Source organism: Haemaphysalis longicornis, unplaced genomic scaffold (assembly GCF_048455015.1).
Source record: "Haemaphysalis longicornis isolate Haplotype H1 unplaced genomic scaffold, Haemaphysalis longicornis Haplotype H1 scaffold_1, whole genome shotgun sequence".
Lineage (NCBI taxonomy): Eukaryota > Metazoa > Arthropoda > Arachnida > Ixodida > Ixodidae > Haemaphysalis > Haemaphysalis longicornis.
The window spans coordinates 154,459,127-154,484,029 of NW_027526203.1; positions in this window are offsets into that span (position 1 = coordinate 154,459,127).

Genomic DNA, 24,903 nt, shown 5'->3' on the forward strand with positions numbered 1-24,903 from the left:
GAGAGGCCTGGAGGACCTGACTGAAGCTTCTGCCGTCCCAAGCGGCGTGGCAGTTTGAGGCGAAGTATTGCCGCCTTGCCTCGCCGAGCGGCAGCCATTTTGAGGTGGCCTGCACAATGATGCTTTCTTCTCGTCTCCAAAACCTTCACGTGGGGGGCGAGTAATGGTGGTTTTTCCTGCAATTGGCACACTTTTGTGTGTGCTCCATGCAGGCGGATGTTAGGTGTTGGCCGCTGCAATTCCCGCACCTCGGTGCGCTGCGGCATGCGGATGTGAGGTGATTGAAGCGGCCGCATTTTTTGCACTGCCGTAGGTGGGGGTCCAGGCGCTGCACACGGACTCGTACGCCGCAGATGTAAATGGCGTCGGGCGCATGCGGGCCTTCGAAAGTCAAAAACATCGAGGTGCCCTTTAGGGTGGTCCTGAGGATGGGGATGGGGGTCTCTGTTAGCCCCATAATGTCAGCCGCGTTCCGGGCAAGTCTATGTCCCGGAGCACGCCCCTGGCGTTGCGCGAGTTCTGGTGCCTCTTGGGCGCACACCTCCACTCCCAGTGATATGATAGCTGTGCCAATTGCGCCTAACTGCGCCGAGAGGTAAATCCTGCTACATCCTGCTACAACGACTCTGATTTCAAGCAATCTGTGCCAATCTTGCGCCGAAGCTTTGTTTCGCCGGGCTTCCTTGATGTGGCGTGCTCTTTAAAAACGCCACGAGCGTTGAAGAGGAGGGAATCCTTGAGTTTGCTGCTCGCGAAAACACGCCACGCACGCCACAGGAGCGCGACGCTGCGTGGCCGGCGGCGGCTTCCATAGAGTTTCTTAGTAAGTATTGTGAGAAACTCTATGGCGGCTTTGGCCGCGAAGTCTCGGCTGCGTCCAACAGCTCTCTAAAACGCTGCTCAAAGCACACACGAAGTTGCTTGTGTGGTAAAGGAGCCTATAATGGCGGCGAAAATGGTACTATAAACCATCCTCCGCGCCGCTAGTGAAAGTGCCCATTCAATATCTGCCGGGGTACTAAGCCTAAACATCTGTCTGAGCCAGCTGGATGTCTCGAGTGGTTCGAAACTTCCGCCATGAGGCGCGCGCCTCCCCATTGGGGCAAGTCGGCAAGCTCCACCCACTGTCGCTCCTGTCGCGCGTCAGTTTCTGACCGAGGTAGAAGGTGCCGTGGTCGCGATATCGTCGATGCGGGCGTATCGCGCTCGCAACACGGACACGCAGGAATCGCGTGTAAAAACGCGCCATGAGGTTCACGCTTTACTACCTTCTTTGCGATAAATCTGGGCGAGTTAGCACAGGACCAGGATAATTGGAGATTAATGGGAGAGGCCTTTGCCCTGCAGTGGGCGTAGATAGGCTGGTGGTGATGATGATGATCTTGCCAGGAGTTCACGTGACTAACTCCAAGAGGTCGAGATGGAGAGGGAATTGCAATGGTAGCTAGCGGGAAAGGGGAAAGGGACGAGAGTTCAGATGGCTTAATGTGGGACCGGCTGTAAACCGGTTGATTAAACAGTTTTGAGCTTCGGAGAGAGTGATCTTGCCCGACTCAACATGTCGTTCCGGAGGAACACTACAGGAGCGCTTCAGGAAAACATTTTATGGTAACACTTTCTTTGCAAAGCTACTCTTCGTGAAGAATGTGGTCGACGGTTTCACTTATTTTTTTTGTCCTCGTTTCAAATAAGTTAGCCATTGGTCCACCTACTCAATGATCATCATAGGTGACCCTCTTTCACAAGCTGGGTGGACGCTTCATGAAGACAGAGTCTTACCGCCCATAAAGGCCAGAGTTGCTGTTGTTGCAAACCTAGTCCCCTGCAAATTGGAAAGCGAGTGTAGAAGTCGGAGAGGACATGTAGCATGCGATTTGGTCTTGGGAACCGGGAGAGAAACAGACATTTAATTAGGCTGCGTGCTAGAAGCTTTTACGTAAAATGCACTCAGTACATTCTGTCACGTGTCACGGTGTTCCGTTCTGTAGCCTACCGATCGGAATGCTACTGGAGACCCGAAAGCGCAAAAGTTCACGAAAATTGCCCCCGTTAGCGACTGGCGAAGCCTCTTGTGAGCTGTCGAGGAGCATGCCATCGTCTCTGTGTCCACGCAGCGGTATGCCTTGACGCCCAGAAATATGATGGATTCCACGATAGGTACCGTATAATGCGGAATATAGGTCGAGATTTTTTACAGACAAATTTGCCTAAAAGTCACCCTAAAAGTCACCAGTCATTTGGCAGTTGTCATCTGGCGACCGGGCAGCCCATCGAGCCCATCCAAACTCCAAAGGCACCATCGCCACCATCAATCGGATGCGACGCCATCTTTGTTTTGTTGCTTCTCTCGCTGTCGGCGAATGTGTGCGTGCTATTTTCTTCTTGCTCAAAATGAGTTTAGGCACTTGGTGCCAGTTCACAGCAGCATTTAAAAGAAAAGTTGGGGGTTTTCCAAGGCCAATGACGTGTCCGCCTTGCGCCAGTTCGGTATCACCAAAAGAAGTGTTGCTAGCGGCGTTAGCTGAAGGGGCAGCGCGGTATGCAACGCTCGGAAGGCCTCGTTTCATGGGCGCTGCTCTGTGCACCTGTGCTGCTGTACAAAGGGGCAAATTTTGTCCGCTGGCGTCGTGCGATGTCTCTATGAATGGATACCTCAAGATGTTTGCTGACCGCCTGCACAGACTGGCGGTCGCTACGGTCTGCACACGAGTGTCCCATGCTTTGCGCTCGCTTCACGATGACATGGTCTTGCGAGTGTTTAAGAAGTGCTGCATAAGCAATTCTCTGGACTGCACCGAGGACGACCTGCTGTGTGGGCGACGGCGAGCCAGAAGCAGTCGTCCGACGATACTTCAGACAGTTTTAAATGAGTAATCTGAGACGAAACAAGTTATAGTCTCAATAAAACAACGGTTTGTACCCAATTATGTTTTTTGCATTTTTCGGCTACAAGGTAAGGGGGTCGACCTATATTCCACCTCGACCTATATTCCGCATTATATGGTAGCAGGCGGCTTCTGTTCTCAGCCACTTGGAGAAGTCGCTGGTTGGAAACCTGGTTGGCGACATTTTTTTCTGGTGCATCAGCACACTCAAGAAAGTTTTTTCCGGCCTCCACTGTTTCCTTGTGGTGGCATCTTGTGGCCTCATGCAGAGGAAGATCCCCAGCTTTGCCTAGTAGCCTCGCAAATTTTGTGAGCAACCCCGTCACGAGTTTTTGAAGACGAACGTTTTTTTGGTAGCCTCCTACGCTTCCCGTTGTGAACAATGCGCAGTATTTGCAGTAGAGACCTCTCTGACTGTCCGACAGAACAAGCCAATCGAATTTTAACAAGTGTGAGTGGCTCAAGTATCTCTTCTCTTCTTTGCCGCCTTTATTGTGGACGGAGTGTGGGAAACTATAATTTTCTGGCGGCTGCCAATGGGACTCTAGCAAACGCCTCTTAGAGAAGTCGTCAACTTGCTTGTCTGCAAAGTATCCAATGTCCAATGAACCCGCCACTAATGAAGTGCCTCTGCTTGCACTGTCTGTTAACAGCGTGGCGCGCAGTATTTCCCTTTCATGTTCGGCATTCCGCGCGCACTCGGAATTTCCGTCATTCTCATCGAGGTGTAACAAAGAAGGGGCTGGAAATGATGTCTCGGGTTGGCTGTCTTGAACGGCAACTTGGAAGGCCTTCTTGGTGACTGGACTGAAAAAACTGTCGATAGTTCTAGAACTCGTTCGCTTCATGCTTCACAGTAGGTGTAACGAGGCAGAAAAAAGAGGTATGAATTGCGCTTAAAAGAGGTACGAATCCAATCAACGTTTAGTTCGAAATGGTTTCAGAAGCTTAGAAAAACGGTACTCATGAGTCTCAGCAAACGTAGACATTACTCATGTAGCACAAAAAGGCTTTCTATCCGAAGTCTGCTCGCACACAACGCTACAAAATTTGAGCAAGCAATGGGTACAAAAAAAAATTAAGACAATTTGAAAACGCGATTTACGGGTGCAGTTTCAGTATGGCTCGCAGCAGACAGGTACCAGCATGCACCATTGTACCCACGTTTGGGCAGTTTGCACAGCTTTATCGCTATCAATGATCAAAACACCTACAAAAAATTTGAGAAGCTCTTTCTGACGTGTTACGATGGCGCGGAAGTTGTCGCGCATTAGCATCTCTCCTAGTCTTCGCCGCGAGACTACTAGTTCGGGTGCTCCGCTGACGGAAGCGCGCGAATGGCTATGGGCTCGCGTCGTGTCTATTTCACACGTGAAGTGCAGATGAAATGCGCAGACTAGAGGGGTGCGCTATTGTTCCTCAGTGTTCAATATACCTCATAAAAGCAGCAATGAGCTTGTTATCACTACAGTGAAAAAGCGGCGACCCGCTGAGAAATAGTGACTAGGAACATCTACGCAGTCGTTTGTTGCAAGCACATTTGCGAGGATGACTGTCACAACCCCCTTGCCCGCTCGCGCAAACAAAACGCGACGTAGGCATTTATTTTTGCAGGGAGGTTGTCCCGCGCGTATGCACGTGCGCCGAAGTCGCTGGAGCTACTCAGAATTCTCACATGTACTATCGTGGTACATGGAAATACGTACAACGGATCGCGTGGCTTTCAGTACATGCCGCACATCCGGGCGAAAAGCGGTGTATGCGCAGTACGAAGTACTACGAACAAGTTATACGTGTGCACCCTTGGTATGAAAGGTCGTCGGTCGGCGTGTGACCATTTTGGTTTGTCTTCCCTCTGCGTGCGCCGACCTCTCACACAAGCGTTATTTAGCTCCGTCGCTGCGCTGAGTAAAAACGGTGCACGCAGCTATATTCCTTTATTTTTTTATTTCGTGCCGAACTCGAAAAAGACGCTAGAAAGATGATTGTCGTTAGGCACAACGAGCCGAGAAAAAGACGAAATAACAACAATGGCAGGAAGATCCAGCGCGCACACAGTGGAGAAATTGGGATTAAATTTAGCTTCAGCCCGTGCACTGGCGTCAGAAAAAAATTTAAAAAAGCCAGACAAGCAATACAAAAGTCGGCCCGCGGAATCGATGAGCGTGGGCAGTACGCTATCTACAAAGCCGGCCGCGGTTTAAACACGGGGATTTACTACAGAAGCTTGACACCAGACCAGACTACAGAGGGACAGACAACACTTAATAAAAACTGGCGCGGACATAGGTACACGTGCGCAGGTGCTACGCGCGGGACGCAGTGCAATGGGAGCACGTGCGCGATAGGCGGCTAACGCAAGGCAATAACTACACAAGCAAAAAATACCACAAATACACAAAAGGGGAACTACGAAAAAATACGGAGCTTTTTAACATTTGGTTAACATTCTGGACTTCTTTCGTGCCGTCCCAGTTTTGATGAGGGACAGACTCAGCAACGGTAGCAGTCGTCTGCAGCGGAATGATTCCTTTCTTGTGAACCCCCCCCCCCCCAACTTGTTCCAACTAGCAGTCGCCCGACAGCTGAGTTGGTTGCTGTGCGTACGACGGCAAGGTCAGGACTGGTCCCGAAGCAGTTCCTAAAATTAAAGAAGGGCGATGACCCCGCGCCGGTGCCCGCGGAGGCCGCAGACGCGGCCGCGGAGACGCCAGTGCCATCTCTCACCCCCGCTGCGGATCCTCCCGCGGCGAAGTGCGAGGAGGTGGCGCCGCTCGTCAGCACCCCAGCAAAGAAAGAACTGAAACTAAAGCGTGGCAAACTGTTCGCATGGCGACGCAGTGAAACATCCCCCTCGCGAGGGGCACGATCAAATGCAGAGCATTTCCGGGGGCGCACGACGTTAAGTAGTTTTGCGTTACGTTAATGTTGTTGCACTTGTGGCAACTGCTGACGAGAGAGCGCTCGTCAGCAGTAATTTGAATGAGTTAACGATATAAGGCGCGTTTGTAGCGTCCCGTGCTGTGTCGGCTTTGTGGCGCAGTGGGTAGAGCACCATGTACATTGGGTTCCGCCCGCAGGGTCGAGGGATCGAAACCAGGCGCCGGACAGTATTTTCTTTTATATAGTGTAGGGGGAGGGGTGCGGACAACGACGGTGCGGACTACGACGGGACAACGCGGGTGACATCGTGAGTTACTGAAATGCTCTGCATTTAAAATATGGGTCCAGACCCTCGCAAGGTCGGCTTCAAACTAAATTGTATAGAAAACAGACAGACACGCGGCAGTATTTGCACTTCCGAAGTAGCCATGTCAGACACTGCAAGACAGCAATACCTTACAGCCAAGCCCACCGATTTAGGAGAATTTGCTCAAACCAAGCCGGCGCGGCGAGGAGAATGGGGGAGGGATGCGGACGGCGCAGGACTACGCCGGAGGGGCAAGGCGCGTGAAAGAGATGTGTCGCTTCTAAAATGACATCAGAGACTAACTTCCTCAAACCGATTTTTCAGAAACGTTTTGTACAGGCGATGTCATGGGAGAGATTTTGGAAATCCTGTTTTAGCATGTAAATACTGCACTTTACCTCCGGAAGAGCAGCAGAAACGGCGCCAAGCTCCCCGGTTTTTGGCTAATAAAGGATCCATAATAAAGTTTTAAGTGTTTCTGTGAAATTTTTGGAACCATATCTCGCTCGCACTGACCCCCAACTCCATATTTTTGCGTAATTGAGTATTGAATGCTTCCGCAGTGATGATGTAAAAAAAGCCACGTGGCCCCTGGACTCGCTTGTGCGCTGTGGTATAGGTAACTGTTTAGGGTGAAAGACAGGTGACTGGATGACAATTTGTTCGTGATAACGCAATGCATTGAAATTGCGAAAGCACAGAATAGACCACTATGATGATGATGATGGTTCGTGTTTAATGGCGCAAGGCCGACGAGGGCAAAGAGCGCCAGAGAAGTTATTTAATGAAAAGAAGCGATTACCACAAAGGATAGGTATAAAAAGAGTAAACTGGACATAGTAAGATCGATAAAGATAATGGTGATGGCTGGTGTATAGGGCCAGATTTGATTATGCATGATAGAAGATGAGGTTTAAAAACTTAACATCAGACAAATACTTAAACACGCGTTTCACAGAAACCATGGCATCGTCACCTAAAAACATCCATGGGTGTAGGGGAATATGTTGTCTGTAGAGTTCTCTGAAGTGTTTGTGTCGTGTTGTGTCAAGTGCCTTCCATTGTATGAGTATGTGGACTACGGATAGGCCCTCCCCACACCTGCTACACAGGGGTCTTGGAGATCCCGTGAGCAGGTGCGAGTGCGTCACATGTGTATGGCCTATCCGTAATCTAGCTAAGGTAACTTCAATGTGCCTGTTGTGTGAGTCAGTAGTGTATTGCCCCAAGTGTGGTTTTATTACGTGTAGTTTGTTGTCTGTCTGTTCGCTCCAGTCTGCTTGCCAAGTTTTGATGATGATGGTTTTTGTTTAATGGCGCAAGGCCGACGAGGGCAAAGAGCGCCAGAGAAGTTATTTAATGAAAAGAAGTGATTACCACAAAAGGTAGGTATAAAACGTGTAAACTGGACATAGTAAGATCAATAAATATGATGGTGATGGCTGGTGTATAGGGCCAGATTTCATGATGCGTGATAGGAAATGAGGTTTAAAAACTTGGCGTCTGACAAATATTTAAAAACGCGTTTCACAGAAACCTAGGCATCGTCACCTAGAAACAGGGATGGGTGTAGGGGAATATGTTGTCTGTACAGTTGTCTGAAGTGTTTGTGTCGTGTTGTGTCAAGTGCCTTGCATTGTATGAGTATGTGGACTACGGATAGGCCCTCCCCACACCTGCTACACAGGGGTCTTGGAGATCCCGTGAGCAGGTGCGAGTGCGTCACATGTGTATGGCCTATCCGTAATCTGGCTAAGGTAACTTCAATGTGCCTGTTGTGTGAGTCAGTTGTGTATTGTCCCAAGTGTGGTTTTATTACGTGTAGTTTGTTGTCTGTCTGTTCGCTCCAGTCTGCTTGCCAAGTTTTACGGAGTTGTTGTCTAATGTGTGGCTTGAGGTCTGTGTAAGGTAGTGTTGACATGTCGACTGTGTTTCGGAGTGCAGCATTGGCGGCCATTTCATCCGCCACTTCATTACCGCCAATGCCAGAGTGGCCTGGCACCCAACACACAGTCACCCCAAGGTTTGAAGAATAAGCTACCATAATCGTTCTGAAGACAAGATTAATGACATGGTTTTTTGATGACTTTCCGGATGATAATGCACGGACGACGCTCAACGAATCTGTATAAATGACGGATGTAGGAATATGATGTTCAACTATGTGACTTACAACTAGAAATATGCCATATGCCTCTGCCGTAAAAATACTTGTATTAACATTCATTGTTCTACATGCTTAAAAATTGGGCCCATGCGCAGCACAAGACACCGCAGTGGATGTTTTAGATGCATCGCTGAAAAACTCTGCAGCCCTGTATTTATTCTGCAGATGCATGAAATGCTGCAAAATCCCACTTTTTGGTGTCCTGTTCTTATTGTATTGTACGAAAGACAAGTCACATGCTACAGGACGAAGATGCCATGGTGCTACAAGATCAGTGTGAGATGATTTGAATGTGTCTAAGAGGGAGACCTCATGAATAGTCACCTCGTCCCTCACTCTCTGCGAGAAGGGAACGGAAATTGATGGGCGGTTTAAAAAGAGTTTAGTTGTGGATGTATCATTAAAAACCGGTTTAAAGGGATGGTTATTCATTGATGAGATTTTGGAGGCATATAGGAGGTCAACATAAGTTCGCTGGTACGCTAAGCACCATTTGTCACAATCTGCATAAAGACTGTGGACAGGACTGGTACGGAATGCCCCACAAGACAGGCGAAGCCCCAAGTGAAGCACTGGGTCGAGCATTTTAGGTGCTGTTTTTGTGGCTGACCCATACACAACGCTTCCGTAGTCCAACCGTGACCCCACCAACGCGGCATAAAGTCGAAGCAGGAGTTGTTTGTCTGCACCGTACGATTGGTGAGACAGGACTTTTAGAATATTCATTGTTTTTAGGCATTTTTGTTTGAGTCGTTTTATGTGGGGTATGAATGAGAGTTTCTCGTCAAACACCACACCCAAAAACTTGTGCTCTCTTTTTACTGGAATCGAGTCACCAAAGAGTTTTAAGTCGGGATCGGGCAGGATGCCCCGCCTTTTTGAGAATACAACGCAGGTACTTTTAGAAGGATTAAGTTTAAACCCATTTTCATCTGCCCAGCGAGAAAGTTTATTTACCCCAAGCTGAACCTGACGTTCACAAATGGATATGTTACATGATTTGAAAGATATTTGAACGTCATCTACATAGATCAAGCAGGATATGGTTGGCGGCAGTGCCTTTCGGAGAGAGTTCATCTTAACTATAAACAAGGTGCAGCTCAATACGCCACCTTGAGGCACGCCATTCTCCTGCACGTGAACGCTTGAAAGTGCCGAACCGACCCTGACACGAAATGTTCGTTCGGACAGGTAACTTGAAAGAGTATTAAGCATGTTACCTGTCACACCATAGGATTTTAGGTCTGCAAGAATGCCATAACGCCATGCCGTATCATAAGCTTTCTCGATATCAAAAAATACGGTCATGCAGTACTGTCTGTGTATAAAGGCATCCTTAATGTAAGATTCCAGTGCAACTAATTGATCATTTGTGGATCGCCCTGCCCGGAAGCCTGCCTGGCAGCTCTCGAGAAGACCGTTGTACTCAAGGAAGTACACGAGCCTACGGTTTATCATCTTCTCGAGGAGCTTGCACAGGCAGCTTGTCAAAGCAATGGGCCGGTAACTGGAAGGAGAGGAAGAGTCCTTCCCTTCTTTTAGGAAAGCCACTACTATGGCCTCCCTCCAAGAGCGAGGAATGTGCCCCGAAAGCCAAATCTTGTTATATAGGTGGAGGAGTGTTAGAAGAGTGTCTGAGTGTAGTTGCTGTATCATTGTATATGGGATGTTGTCTGGGCCAGGAGCTGAGGGTTTACAAGTGCTCAGAGCGGTCCTCAGCTCATGAAGTGAAAACTCCGAGTTATAAGAGGAGGTTGACTTATCATTATCACGTAAAGACTTCTTTTCGGCCAATTGTTTGTGTTTCATGAAAGTGCTAGTGTAGTGTGCTGAACTGGACACGTGTTGGAAGTGTTGTGCGAGTGTGTTAGCCTGGTCTTCTAGTTTGTCCCCTGTTGTACTGACCAGGGGCAGGCTGTGTGTCTGTTGTCCTTTTAGTTTGCGTATTGGTGTCCAGACTTTGCGAGAGTCAGTGTAAGAGTTTATGGATGTTACGAATGAGCGCCAACTCTCTCGTTTTGCCTCACGGCGCACACGTTTTCCCATCGCCTTAGCCCTTTTGAACAATAAAAGGTTTCCCGACGTGGGGTACCTGCGCAGGATACCCCACGCCTTGTTCTGGGCCTCTCGCGCCCGCCTACAGTCCTCATTCCACCACGGCCTCCGCTGGTTGCGCGGGGCACCAGAGACGTGGGGAATGGACCTTTCGGCGGCGTCGAGGATGTGCGCCGTGAGGAGTTGGGTAGCTTCTTCGACGTGCAGGTGTCCTATGGATGTGTGGTGTAGTTTGGTTGTCTCTGTAAATGTATTCCAGTTACCTCGTGCTTCATTGAACCTATTATGGGAAGATGGACTGCATGGGCCTTTACCTATGTATGTGAGTGAGGTGGGGAAGTGGGTCAGTGCCCACAGCCCACTCGAGGAGAGGAAAGAGAACTGCGGAGCCAATCGCCAAGTCAAGACATGAGTATGTGTTGTGTCCTATGCTATGGTATGTAGGCTGTTTATTGTTGAAAAGGCATGCTCCTGAAGATGTAAGGAATTTCTCTATAAGGCGACCTCGGGCATCCATGCGAGAAGAGCCCCAAAGAGTGTTGTGAGCATTAAGGTCGCCTGTCAGGATGTATGGTTCGGGCAGCTGGTCAACCAGCGCCTCGAAGTCAGAGCTTAAAAGTGAAACATCAGGAAGGGATGTATATGGAGCATACCGTTATCAACCTATTAAATATTATCAAGCGTATTGCTACAGCCTCAAGGATAGTGTTCAGAGTGACAGGGTGGCAGGCTAAGGATTTCCGGACAATTATGGCCACACCACCAGAAGAGTGTGTGCAGCCATCCCTGTCCTTTCTGAAGACCATGTAACTATTCAAGAAATTTGTGTGCTTGGAATTCAAATGTGTTTCCTGAACACACATTACACTTGGCTGATTAGCATGCAGTAGTTCGTATACATCGCCAAGATTTTTAAGAAGGCCTCTACAGTTCCATTGAATTATGTTGTCTCTTCCCATTATTTAGTGTGAGAGCTACTGGAGTGTGTGTGTTTGTTTATGTGTTGTCTTTCGGGGCTGTGACTCTCGCCTTTTTTGGCTTGTCGGGAGGCTTTGGCGTCGGGACGCGTTCCTTGCGCTGCGTTGCAGGCAGGAACGGCCCGACATCCATGTCGTCGTCGGATGTCCGAGGGGTGCCCGACGGACCGGGCCCCCCGGACTTGGCCCCCCCTCGGGAGCCCTTCGTTTGAGCCGCCACCGCTGAGATTGTCCGGGGCGCCAGAGGTGGCACGGGCGGTGCGGTGGCGGTGGGAACCGGTGCGGGGCCCGTGGTGTCCATCACCTCGGTACCCTCCAACGCACTGGAGGACGGGGAGACAGAGACGGGAGCGGCACCGGTCCCGACGGAAGAGGTTGTTACCACAACCGCTGCTGCCTCAGCAAGCGGCGTGGTGGCGGGTTGGGCTGCCAAAGGCAACCCAGAGGGGGGCGGCGGAGGGACCAGGTCAGACTCGCTGAACTGGGTCCCTGTGGAAACCAGACGCCGCTCCGCCCCCCGGCGAGCCGCGTCGGCGTACCTCCCCAGAGGGAAAGAGGCGAACCTCTTTCGCGCCTCTGGGAAGGTGATGTTCTCCGTGACCTTGATGTTAATTATCTTTTTTTCCATTTGAAATTTTTCGCACTTGCGGGAGTACGCTGCATGCGGACCGCCGCAGTTCACACAAGTGAGGGTTTCGGATGGACAGTTGTCAGTCGGATGATCGTGCGCCGCGCATTTCGCACACGTCGTTCGGCCACGGCAAGAGGTTGTGCCGTGCCCGAACCGCTGGCACTTAAAACAGCGCCGCGGATTCGGGATGTACGGACGGATGGAGCAACGGATAAAACCTGCATTGATGTGTTGTGGAAGAACTGCGCGGTCGAAAGTCAAGATAATGTGTTTGGTGGGAATCTCCTTGTCGTCTCTGCGGATAGTGATGCGTCTCACGGCAGTGACGCCCTGATCCTTCAAGCCGGCAGGGAGATCCGCATCCGTTTCGTTCAGGAGGTCTGTCTCGGATATCACACCCTGCGAGCTGTTGAGGCTCCGATGGGGTGTGACCCGGATGTCTAGATCAGCCAGTCTAGTCTGAGCTAGAAGCTTCGTGGACTGCTGCTTGTCATTTATTTCGATGAGGAGTTCACCGGACCTTTGTTTTTTGCACTTATATGATTTTCCTACTATGGCTTCAAGATACTTGGCGATTAAGAAGACTGACTGAGATGCTAGAGGGTGAGTTGGATTGAGCGATTCCATCACAAAAAATCGAGAAAAATTATCCGGTTCAGGAAATGTTAAAGATGGCAATTGGGGAAAAGATACTTCGGTGCGGCCCCTTTTCAGGGACCGATCACGTTTGGAGGGGGGTTTTGAAAATGCCATATAGCATAGTATAAAAGCAGGGAGACTGGGGTACTTTCTTCTTTGACCTTACCCTGGTAGCCAAAGAGGTCCCGGAGCTCCCTGCCTGGTGAACAGACAGGGAGCCCATCCGCCGGAGCTTGACCTGGGCTCCGACGGCCACCGTTCGTGGTTTCTAACCCTCCACCTATAAACACATCGCCACGGTTGGATCCAGCTTATGTTTGGGGGCTCGGGGTCCGCGGTATCGCCAGTACCGTCACCAAGATTGCTCAAGGTGCCCCGTGCGGGGAATAGACCACTATGGATTACGTTCTTGGACATTAAAAGGGCATATGACAACGTAAGCAGAGAACGGCTGTGGAGAATGCTGCACTAACGGACTAGCGGATGCCACACCACTCGTACCACGGCTTATAAAGATTGCTGCTTTTGATAGACGCAGAATCTCTGGCGCAGTTGAACCCCATGGCATTTGCTTACCCATCGAAATGCCCCGATAGCAGTATAGTAAACGAATGGCTCCGGATAGTATTTTCTTTTATATAGTGTAGGGGGAGGGGTGCGGACAACGACGGTGTGGACTACGACGTGACAACGCGGGTGACATCATGAGTTACTGAAATGCTCTGCATTTAAAAATCGTACTGTAGGAGTAGGCGAACATCCTAACCCTAGGCGTGGCTAGCCTTAACCGTAAGTTCAACGACAACGGCCTCGCCGGGGCATTCGCTTACGTTTTTCGGGGTCCGGGGTGTGGAGTCCAATGTGGCCTTGAAGTCCACGACGACACACACGATCCCGGAGACTAGGCTTAACACGCCGCCGCTAACCTAGCATCGGACAACAGGAACCTAGCATCGGACATCAGGAAGCGACTTGCACATTATACGATCTCAAACCGACTGCCCATAGCTACTGCTCGCGCTTTCTTAAGAAGACCCCTCAGAGGTGGTGGTGCCACCGTGGTGGTGGTACAACTTCCTCAGAGGTCCGGGCGTGGCTACTCGATTCTCGTTTACTTTGACCCCATTGGACCTTTTCTCTTCTCACTCTCGACGCCACCCCTCAAAACAACGCGCGCGTGCGGCCGGGACAGCTGCTGTTCCCCCACTCCTGTCTCCCGCTGACGTCGCCTTCCCGGAATCAAGCAGGCGGCGGCCCGTGCTGGATATTTGCGGTTCCTCCTGGCCCGCTGGCATCGCCTTCGCGAAAGCGAGCTTCCCGGGCGAGCCGGAACGCCGCAGCCCCGTCACGATTCCCCTTTGAGGGGGCAACAACGGACAAACAAGAAAACACTAATTTCGGCGCAGCAAAACGCCGTCGGCACACGCTCCCTGTCGGGGAACCAGCTTGCTCTCCACACCCTTTGAGCTCGCTCGCGCAAGGCAAATCGCAGTCGGGGGCACACGTGGGGAGGAGATTTTAGAGTGGCGACCCTAGCGGCGCCAACGAGAAACTGAATAGAGGGGAAACAAAGCAGAGGACACAGGCTTTTTCACATGGCCGAAGACGTACCGTGTATTTCTGGAGAACGATATTTAGCCATTTATCCGATTCTAGGGAGCATTTTTGAGTATATGTTGATCGGAAAGAATTACTCCAACTGTACACATTTCCCGAGAAGATTTTGCTCGCTGTTTTACAGCGTTTAGTCCGAACTAAAACCTTACTTACCTAAAATTCAGCCGTCCCTCTATGAGAGCTGCCACACTCAGTCATTCTTACCATGGCTATGCGAATCCGTACAACTGTTGCACGAGAACAGTTACTAAATGAAGAAACAGAGGGGAGAAGTCTCCAACGTTGTTTAGTTCTCGGCGTTCGAATGAAATTCCAGTTTGGAATGAAACGGCATTCGCGTCGGTGTACTGATCCCCCGACAAATGCAAAAATTTGTCTCCCCCACTGAACATAGTCCCACACAGTAGACGCTGAAGGCGGCAGGGTTATAATACCTTCACAGGCTTTCGCACACTATACACGTGCCAATACGCGCGACACTGATCTGGTTATATTCGCATGAAAAGATCCGCTAAGTTCGCTGATCGCGCGCGGACGTAACAGCCACCGAATGACCGAACTGCCCTAACGGCTGCCCGCGTTTTCTTCGCGTGCTGTCGTTTAGGAGAGGGGAACAAAAAGAGCAGTGACCGCCTGCATTTTCGTGTGTTTGTATCATGGAGGAAAAAAAAGCTTAGGAGAGGCCCTGACGTCACACCCAGCGCAGCCGGAAACGCCATTTCTGTAAGTCGAATGGCGGACTCTTTTTTTCTCTCTCTCGGTGCACCTTCTCCGCCTCCTCCGTCCTGTATCGCCTCTCTTGTCGATGATGATGATGATTAAAGGCCTCCCCTTTGAATCGGGGTGATGGCGTGCGCCATCTAGCCTATCTTAGTAGTTTGAATTTAAATTTAGCCCCTCAACTCGGATTTCTTTTTACTTCTGCCCTGCCGCTACCCCTGGCTGCGATATTATTTTATCGACTTCCCTGCTTTTTTTCCACCAATACTCTAGCCGCTGCTTAGTAATACCTACTGCTGACCAGTTAATGTTTCCATCTATTGCGAAGCCCAGTGCCTCAGGAAGTAGGACTTTTCCCCCAATTCTATCCGGCTGAATCTTTTGGCATCCTATTACTATGTGGTCGATTGTTTCTTTATCCCTGCCACATACAACACATGTCTCATCCTGGGACGAATATTTGCTCATGTAAGTTCGGAAATAATTGAGCTGTGGGCGCGTCCTTGCGGATGTGGTGGCAGACAGCAGCTTGCAATATTCTTCAGCGGCTTCTCTCTGAGAAATATTCTCATGCAATGACAGCGCGCTGAATGGGCGTAGTTGCGAGATGTTGTTACGCATGCCCTTTACTACACGCCAGATGTGCGACAAAGGCTTGCGAACATCCAATTTCGCGCAAAACTCTTGCCATCGCTGCCTGTTTAACCTCTCTAAATGGCGCCTCACGTGTCTCTGCGCCCTACGTGCGTGCTGCATGTCTTCCAAAGTTTTGGTACGTCGAGCCTTGCGCTCTGCACGCCTGCGAATGGCTCGTAGCCTCTCATACTCCTCATCATTTCTGACATTTGTAGGCCTTTTCATAACACGCGATGATTCCCGCAGGCAGCGAGCAATTATTTCCGTCCCCCTCCAGCTGCTGTGCCTGCGTTAGATCACCCGTTCTCGATACAAGAACTTAATGCGGCTATTTCCGATGTCAAAAAACGCTCTTCTCCTGGTTACGATGAAATTACTTATGAAGCTATTTCGCATTTATCACACCACTCTCGCTTGCGTCTCTTGGAGTACTATAACGCTACGTGGCTGCATGGAATCGTTCCTCCTGATTGGAAGCTAGCGAAGATTACTTCCGTTCTGAAGCCTGGAAAGCCACCGACACGTTATGACTCTTTTCGGCCGATTGCCCTACTCAGTTGCATTGGAAAATTAATGGAAAAAATGATATTCAAAAGGATGAATTGGTATGTCGAAACCAGGAAACTTTACCCCCCTGAAATGAACGGCTTTCGACAGAATCGATCGGCCATTGACAACATAATTGCACTCGTATCATCTTTAGAAGAAGAACTAAATTCTGGCCATATCCCAACTGCAGTGTTTTTAGACATCAAGTCAGCATTTGACTCAGTTTACCATGATGCTATCCTAGCATCTCTTATTGCACTCGGCTTAGGAGGGAGGCTATATGCATGGATTGCGAACTATCTCGACGGACGGAAACTTTTCATGTGCACAGAAGAAGGCCCCACACCATGCTACGACGTAAATAGAGGCGTCCCTCAAGGAGCAGTTTTAAGCCCGCTGCTGTTTAATCTTACGCTTATTCACCTTAAACGCGTTCTTCCCCGGGGTGTCAAAGTCACACTCTACGCGGATGATATCTGTGTTTGGAGTGCTTCAAGATCGCGTCGGATCACACAGCAGAAGCTGCAGAAGGCTCTTTCAAGAATAGCAGCATACCTGTCGCCGAGAGGACTCCATCTTTCCTCCGAAAAAAGTGTCGCAATGGCGTTCACCCGCAAGAGAATGGACCGATACCCTCTAATCCTCAGTGGCCGGCCTCTGCAGTACGTACGCACCCAAAGATACCTTGGCATTGTCATAGACAGAAACCTCTCCTGGTCCCCAGAAGTACAAAGATTACGCTCGCGAATTTTAGCAGCATCCCAAATTATTGGATATCTTTGTGGCACTCGCTGGGGCAGTGATTGTCGCTCTGCGGTGCTCCTCTTCAAGGCATATGTTGATGGTATCTTGCGATATAGCCTGCCCGTCCTGCAGACACTGTCCCCGACAAGCAGAAAACAGCTGGAAGCGGCAAGGAACAACTGTCTGAGGAAGTGCCTTGGCCTCCCTGCAGGCTCGTCATGTTGTGGGACCCTTGCAGGAGCTGGCTGCCTGCCCATGGATGTGTTACGGCTTCAAGAGACGCTACGAAATTACTTGAGGTACAGACTACATGCCACAACCCATTTCCTGGCTCGCAGTGCGGATCAAGACGCTTCAAGCTTTGGACGAACAATAAGGGCAATTGATGCCTCCGTGCCAAATCAAGCACCGCAGACCATGCCACTGGGTTTTCCGCCATGGACTTTGTCCCCTGTTACCATAAAACATTCTATACCTGGAATTGATTCAAAAAAGCGCATACCCCAAACTGTCCTACTTCAGGTTACACTTGCCCATATTCAAAAATTTTACTCCGCAACGACCCATATTTTTACAGATGGATCGGCAACATCTGAGCGCAGTTCTTCAGGAGTTTTTATTCCGTCAGCTAACAAATCACTGTCATGCCGGCTTGAGCGAGCGACTTCGTCCACGCTAGCTGAACTTTATGGAATTAAAGAAGCCATCCGGTACATACTTCCTCAGCCACCGACACACTGGACCATATTCACAGACTCGAAAGCCGCCCTACAAAGCCTCCGACGTGCTAGCTGCTTCAGCATCCACGACCACATCCAGCGCGAAGTAAAATACCTACACCATCTCGCTTACGCTGCTGGCCATCGCGTAACCTTTCAGTGGCTCCCTGGACACTGTGGTGTCCTAGGAAATCAGAGAGCAGATGAGGCTGCACGCCGGGGCCTAGAAATGAAAAACAAAAGAAAGATTTTCTTTACAAAAAATGATGCCTCAGCTATGACCAAGGCCCTAGCTCTAGCAGAAAGAAACCGCTTATGGACCCTTCCGGAACATCATCATGATTTTCTGTACTCAATTGACCCACAGATAAGACTGAGGCTGCCAGAACGACTACCTCGCCGGCGGGAAACACTGTTTCATAGACTGCGACTTAATGTGGCGTTCACTAATGCCTACTTACATCGCATAGGCCAAAGTACAAGCCCACATTGCGACAACTGTGGCGCCCCCGAAACCGTCGAGCATGTCCTGCTAGAGTGCTCCGCCTACATTGACGCAAGGAGTCGGTTAGAGCAAAGGATCACATGTCTTCACCCTGGACCAATTACGCTGAGCCTGCTACTTGGACCATGGCATTCTCCGTCATCTCAACGGAAAGTCCTGGATGCTCTATTTGGGTATCTTGAAGATATTGGCATCACCGAGACTTTATAGCCCCCCTTAAGCGGTCAGTCTATGCTACGCCGCATGTCCCTTTATATGACCCTCTCTTTTTTTTCCCTCTTTCACCTACTACTCTTCTTTTTACTACTCATCTGTCTTTTCCCCGTTCCCCTTCCTGCAGAGTAGCATGTCGACGTACCCATGTTGGCAAACCTCTCTGCCTTTCCTCCTTTAATAAAGAGCTTCTCTCTCTCTCTCATGTAAGTTCGAGTTCTCAAGCAGCCAGCCCGCGCCTCAAAGAGCAACGCACTACCTTTATTGTTGTCATAAAAGTTCTCTTTCCGGATCTCTTTTTTGCTTGCTTTGTAGATTCCCAGCGATCCCTTCTTTTCCATCCTCTCTTTCCACATGAGCGTCTCTGTTTCCTTCACTTGCTTTTTAACTGCCCCCCCTTGTTTATTTGCCGCGGTCAAGGTATATTTAGTCGCCAGCTTTCGCGTCCTCTTCCGCCATTGGGTGTCCACACTTTTAAGGTACACGTACCTGTGCACTCTGGCTGCCCAGTTCTTCTCATCTAAATGTCTAAGCCGCTCCTCAAAACGTATCTTACTTTGCGCTTCCCTCGCCTCAAATGAAGCCCAACCCATATCGCCTTGTACCGCCTCATTTGTAGTCTTACTGTGAGCTCCCAGTGCTAATCTGCCGACTGCCTTTTGGTTAACCTCCAGTCCCGACAGGATATCGGACTTTAGGCATAATACGGCATTAGAGAATGTGAGCGCCGGCACCATTACCCCTTTCCAGATGCCTCGCACTACCTCGTACTTATTGTAACCCCAAAGTGCTCTATGTTTCATTACTGCTGCATTTCGTCTCCCTTTCAGTTTGAGGTGTTCTTCATGGGCATTCAGGTAGCTTTTTCCGTCATTAAGCCAGATCCCCAAGTATTTGTACTTATTTACTAATGGTATGGCCTCCTGTTGAATTCTTATTGGTGCTGTATGATCTTCCTCGTTGAACACCATGACTGCAGATTTCTGTGGGTTAAAATGTAGGTCTAGGTACGTTGCCTCATCACCACAAATGTCGGCCAGTTTTTGAAGGTCTTCCGCATTATCTGCCAGCAACACTATATCGTCCGCGTACATCAATCCCGGAATCCGTTGCTCCACCAACTCTCCATTTCTTCGGTACAACAAGTCAAAGCCTAATCCACTCTCCTCTAATCGTCTTTCCATTCCTCTAATGTACAGTGTGAACAGCAATGGCGAAAGGGGGCACCCCTGCTTTAAACCTCTTCTAATGTATACGGGCTCTGTGCCTGTACGCCCTTCCCATGTAATATGCGCCTTGTTATCCTCATATATTGCCCTTAGCAGCCCCACAAAATCTGACCCAATCCCCTCTTCTTCCAGTATATGCCACAGCAATCCCCTATCTACGTTGTCATAGGCTCCCTTTATGTCCAGAAACAGTAGCCATGTTGGTCTGCCCTGTGCTGCCGAAATTTCGATGGTCTGGGTTATTATGAAAATATTGTCTTCTAAGCGTCGACCCGGCCTAAATCCATTTTGCAGTTCCCCTAAAATACCGTTACTTTCTACCCACTTCAACAACTCGACTTTGATGGCTTGTATAGCTAATCTATAGAGCACTGACGTGACTCTAATCGGCCTGTAAGAGCTCGCCTTGTCCTTCTCTCCCTTGCCTTTATAAATCAAACTCATTCTCCTTTCGCGCCATTGCGTGGGAAGCCTCTCGGATTTTATAGCGCGCTCGATGGCTCTATACAAGTGCGTCTTTCCCGCTGGTCCCAAATGGTTGATAATCTCTATTAGGATACCATCCGGTCCTGTTGCCGTACTTTTGGGAACACTGTGTTCTGCCTTTTTCCAGTCCAAAAATTCGATATTAAATTCTTTATCTGTCGCTCTTCTATTGGCCACATTTGTCCGGGTAGCCGATATCTCGCGTGTTTGGCCGAAAGTATTTGCTATGACTCCATGTAGGTATTTTAAAGCGCTGTCCCCCAGAAGAACGTTACCGTCCCCGTCCTGTATCTGAGTCTGCACCTCTTTAGTCGTTGTTCCCAATGCTTTTAAATGATTCCAGAATTTTTGGGGGGCGGTCTTATCCTTCTTACATATACCTGATACCCATTTCTCACTCGCAGTTTTAATCTTTGCTTGTACTAGTTCTTGCACCTCAAATTTCTTTTCTCGGTACCGGCTCCACCGTAACTGCACCTCTTCATCCTGATATCCCATTTGTTTTGCCTTTCTGTGCAATCTAGAAGCCCGTTGTCGCTCTTCAATAGCCAGTTTAATTTCCTTGTCCCACCAGCTTTGTGGTTTCCTTTTACCCCTCCAGCGGTTTTGTTTCCTTACGTTATATATTTCCTTCTGTATACAACTCACAACCTCGTCATATTCCCACACCTTCGTGGGCTCGGCCTCTAATTCTCTTTCGATGCTATTGACAATGTCTGCTACCTGCTTTTCGCTCAATTTCGGGAGCCCAACCTCCGGTGTTTCCTGCCTAGCCCCTCCACTGTCAAATTTCAGGATTATACGCCTGTGGTCGCTGCCCAGGCTGTTTTCTCCTTCTTCATCTATCGTCATTTGGTTTAACCGCTCGTACGTGTGCTCCGAGACCAGGCCGTAGTCTATGCAAGACTGTCTATTGCCGCTTTGCCACGTTATCTGCCCGTCGCATTTATGCTCCCGGTTAACTATTACTAGTTGCTGTTCTTCACACATATCTAGAACCATCGAGCCGTTATAGTCCGTATATCCATCTAGATCCTCAATGTGGGCATTTAAGTCGCCTACTAATATCACCTCGCCAGATTCTTTAAATTTCCTTATGTCCTTCCTGAGGCAGTACACCAACTCTTTATTTTGTTCTCTGGCGTCATTCCCTGTCCACAGATAGGCCACTCCCAACCGTGTCTTTTTTCCACCCACCGTTCCACAAACCCATAAGTGCTCCTTACAGCACTGATTCTCCCTTTGCCAATTCCCTCCTCGCCTAATCAACATGCCCACGCCCCCACCTTTCCTCTCTCGTCTGCTTCTGCCAGCGCCGAGCCGGCGGAAATCAGCTGATAGGCAGGTAGAAGGCCGTTTTGCAGCGCGTGACCGTGAACCTAAACGCGCAGTTACCAAGGTACAGTTACACCGTTACACGTCTTCAGTGTGGCCGCAGCAGTTTTGCGAAGCGGCTCGCTCTAACAATGCCGCAATGCTCGGTGTCAGGCTGCAAGTCGCGATCGGTACCCAAGGAATTGGGCGTCACTTTCCACCGGTTAGTGCATCATTCCGCTGACAAGTGTTTCTGTATATTGGTGTGCATTCATCCTTTGTTTGCAATCGCCGCCGTTTATAGGTTCCCAAGCGATGGAGAACGCCGCAAACAGTGGGCGAACGCCGTGCGGCTACCGGACTGGAAAGTGCCCAAGTTTGCGTTGCAGTTTCACTGGCAATCCCTGCGATGACTAGTCAATTAAACGGCCGTTCTATATACATAGGTAAGCAGCACGTCATGCAGATTTCAAGCTAAAAAAATTGTGGAATGTTTTTACCGTTGTTCGCGTGCCTTCGATAGAATTTTTTGCGAAGGAGGAGGAGGAGGAGGAGCAGGAGGAGGCAAAACGCTTTATTGAGTAAAAAAAAGGAGAGGGTGGGTGGCGTCAATAAACTTTTTTTTGCCAAGTTTCAACTTGTCTCAGTGTCAATAAATTCAAGGTGATATCAGTTGAAAACGTTCATACACTAACCTCGTAGTATGAAGCGTTGAAAAGCGAAATCCAGAGCGAACTAGGTACATGCAGCGGCGATAACCAAAAAATTGAGTTGCGAATCGTTCGGTTGCAAGTCGCCTACGTACTGCACACCGTGTATCACTTCCCTAAAATCTACCTCACGGGTGTCCGCGCGTACGACGGGACGGCGCGTTCACGATATCTGCACTTCAATAGGCGCGTCGTGATCGCGACCGGAGCAAAAGCTTGACGCGGTACAATGTGCACTTGCAAGTAGAAATTAAATGACATTCACATCGGCGCAGCTGTCGCAACTCGCAGCATCCTTTTCGAGTTCCGCAAGACCACAGCGCACCAAAGCGAAGCAGCAATCTTCGCAATCGGACGACAAGGCGGGCGCTGCCTTTCCTCCATGACTGGCGGACGGCGGGTGGGCTGTTGCTAGGACGCCGTTGCTAACGCGACTTCCAATGGCCGCCGAAAACACGTGACTTCCTCCACACTTTTGCCAATGCACGGGGATAGCTGGGGGCCTCTCCTAAGCTTTTTTTTCCTCCATGGTTTGTATTGATTCGAACCGCCCAATAAGTGCAGAGTGCTGGGGAAAGAATAGAGGGGGGTGGTGGAGGCGGCGGCTAGATTCCCCCTCCGTATCGTTCCCTGCCTAAACGTCTTTCTTTGTAGGCATTTATTTGCAGACAGCCACGGGTCGTGTGTTTGTTTAGACCAATGAGTGTTGGTGTCGCGGCGATAGGTTTTGTTTCAAACGTACTGGTTTTTTCGATGTGCTAAGGCTGCGCGGGAAATGTGCGCTTATCGCTCGTTGAGTTAGCTCGTCTGTGTCGGTGTGCGGTGTGTCCCATAGAGTTGTGAAACTGTGTACATCTTGTGGTTTGCCTTCAATTACCTGTGCTTGTTCCATCAATGTCTGCGTGTCAGCTTGCCCGTCTTATATGCGCTGCCGGCACTCCGTGCGACGACGTCTAATGACCAGTGGGTACCGACTCACACAACACAGTGTGTGGTACGTGTAGCGCTGCCTATTTTGTGCGGATTACGGGTCGTGCGCGCTAGGAGCGTGTTTTCCGTTGCTACCTGTAAGTACCGCGGTCCTGACTGTTGCGCAACAGGTGAAAAATTGAAAAGAAATCGTTCTGTGTTATTGTGCTATGCTCGTTTTTTTTGTTGTTGTTGTTGTTCGTTCGCGGAGCCATATCCTGGCATTTCTTCATGAGCGCTTTCATCTTGGAAACATCAGGTTGTTTTAACGGTGGCCTGCGACGTGAGCGTTGCAGGTGACCTGCGCTGATGTTACGTGTACGCGCTTTTAATAAAATGAACGCGTTTTTAGACCACTCTCGCGGGCGTTGTTTTGAAGTGAAGGTCGCTAGCAAATAAAAATATTTTTAGAGCAGCTTTTAGCATGTTCACGGTTCATTTCGGCGTAGCGTGGAGTGTGGGGTATCAATCGTCTTCGGAAGCGGGGCTTTATAAATTGCCGCACTGACTCGCGACTTACTACGTACACACAGGGTTCATCAAAAGTGACCTAGAGCCAAACTTCTTTTGTGACCGGTAGGGCGGAACGTTCAATGGGAATTCTCGAAAAACTTGCAACTTTCGGCGGCTTGTCGTGTTCACCACGGGTAAATTGTCCGACGGAACAGCTGTTCTTTTAAAAAAAGCCACTGTCTTCTCACCGCCGCGAATGATTTCAAAGCCTTTTGAGTCGGATTTTCGTGTCTGTGGTGATTTCTGCGCTGTTATTATTATTCATCATCATCATCGTTGGATGTTTATGGCGCAAGGCCAACTGGGGCAAAGAGCGCCAAAACAATAGTCGATGATAGGGGTGAAACCTTAAACACTAACTAAAATCAGCAAAAACAAAAGTAAAATCACAACACGACAATGAGCATGGCTGGTGTATAGGGCCAGATTTCATGATGCGTGATAGGAAATGAGGTTTAAAAACTTGACGTCGGACAAATACTCAAACACACGTTTCACAGAAACAATGGCATCATCACCTAGGAAAAACGATGGATGTAGGGGAATATGTTGTCTGTAGAGTTCTCTGAAGTGTTTGTGTCGTGTTGTGTGAAGTGCCTTGCATGTGATTAGTATGTGCACTACGGATAGGGCCTCTCCGCACCTGCTGCACTGGGGTCTAGAAGATCCCGTCAGCAGATACGAGTGCGTCGCATGGGTGTGCCCTATCCGCAGCCTACCCAAGGCGACTTCCGTGTGTCTGTTGCGTGAGTCAGCTGTGTACCGTCCCAAGTGTGGCTTTATTACATGTAGTTTGTTGTCTGTCTGTTCGTCCCAGTGTGTTTGCCATGTTCTGCGCAGGTGTTGTCTTATGTGTGGTTTGATGTCTGTGTAGGGTACGGTTGTTATGTCTACAGTGTTCCTGAGTGCAGCAGCAGCAGCCCTCTCGTCTGCCAACTCGTTTCCAGCGATCCCAGCGTGTCCTGGAACCCAGCAGAGGAGCAGCTGATGCTTCTGCGCATACACAGACATGATAGTGTTAAATACAAGATTAACTATGTGGTTTTTGGGGGGTGTATGCGATGACAGTGCGCGAACAACACTCAAGGAATCTGTGTAGATGATAGACTTCGGAATTTGATTTTCAAGTATGTGTCGTACAACCAGCAAAATCCCGTACGCTTCTGCTGAAAAAATTGTCGTGTGGACGCTCATGGTTCTGGCTGCACTGAAATTCGGACCATGAGCAGCGCAGGAGACCATAGTGGAGGTTTTAGACGCGTCACTGTAAAATTCTGCAAGTGGGTATTTAACTGCAGAGACAGAAAGTGCTGCAGTATTGCAGCTCGCGGTACCCGATTTTTGTCAAGTTTCATAAAAGAAAGGTCGGAGGACACAGGACGAACTTTCCAAGGAGGTAAAATGTCTGAAAAGGATGATCTGTACACGTCTAAAA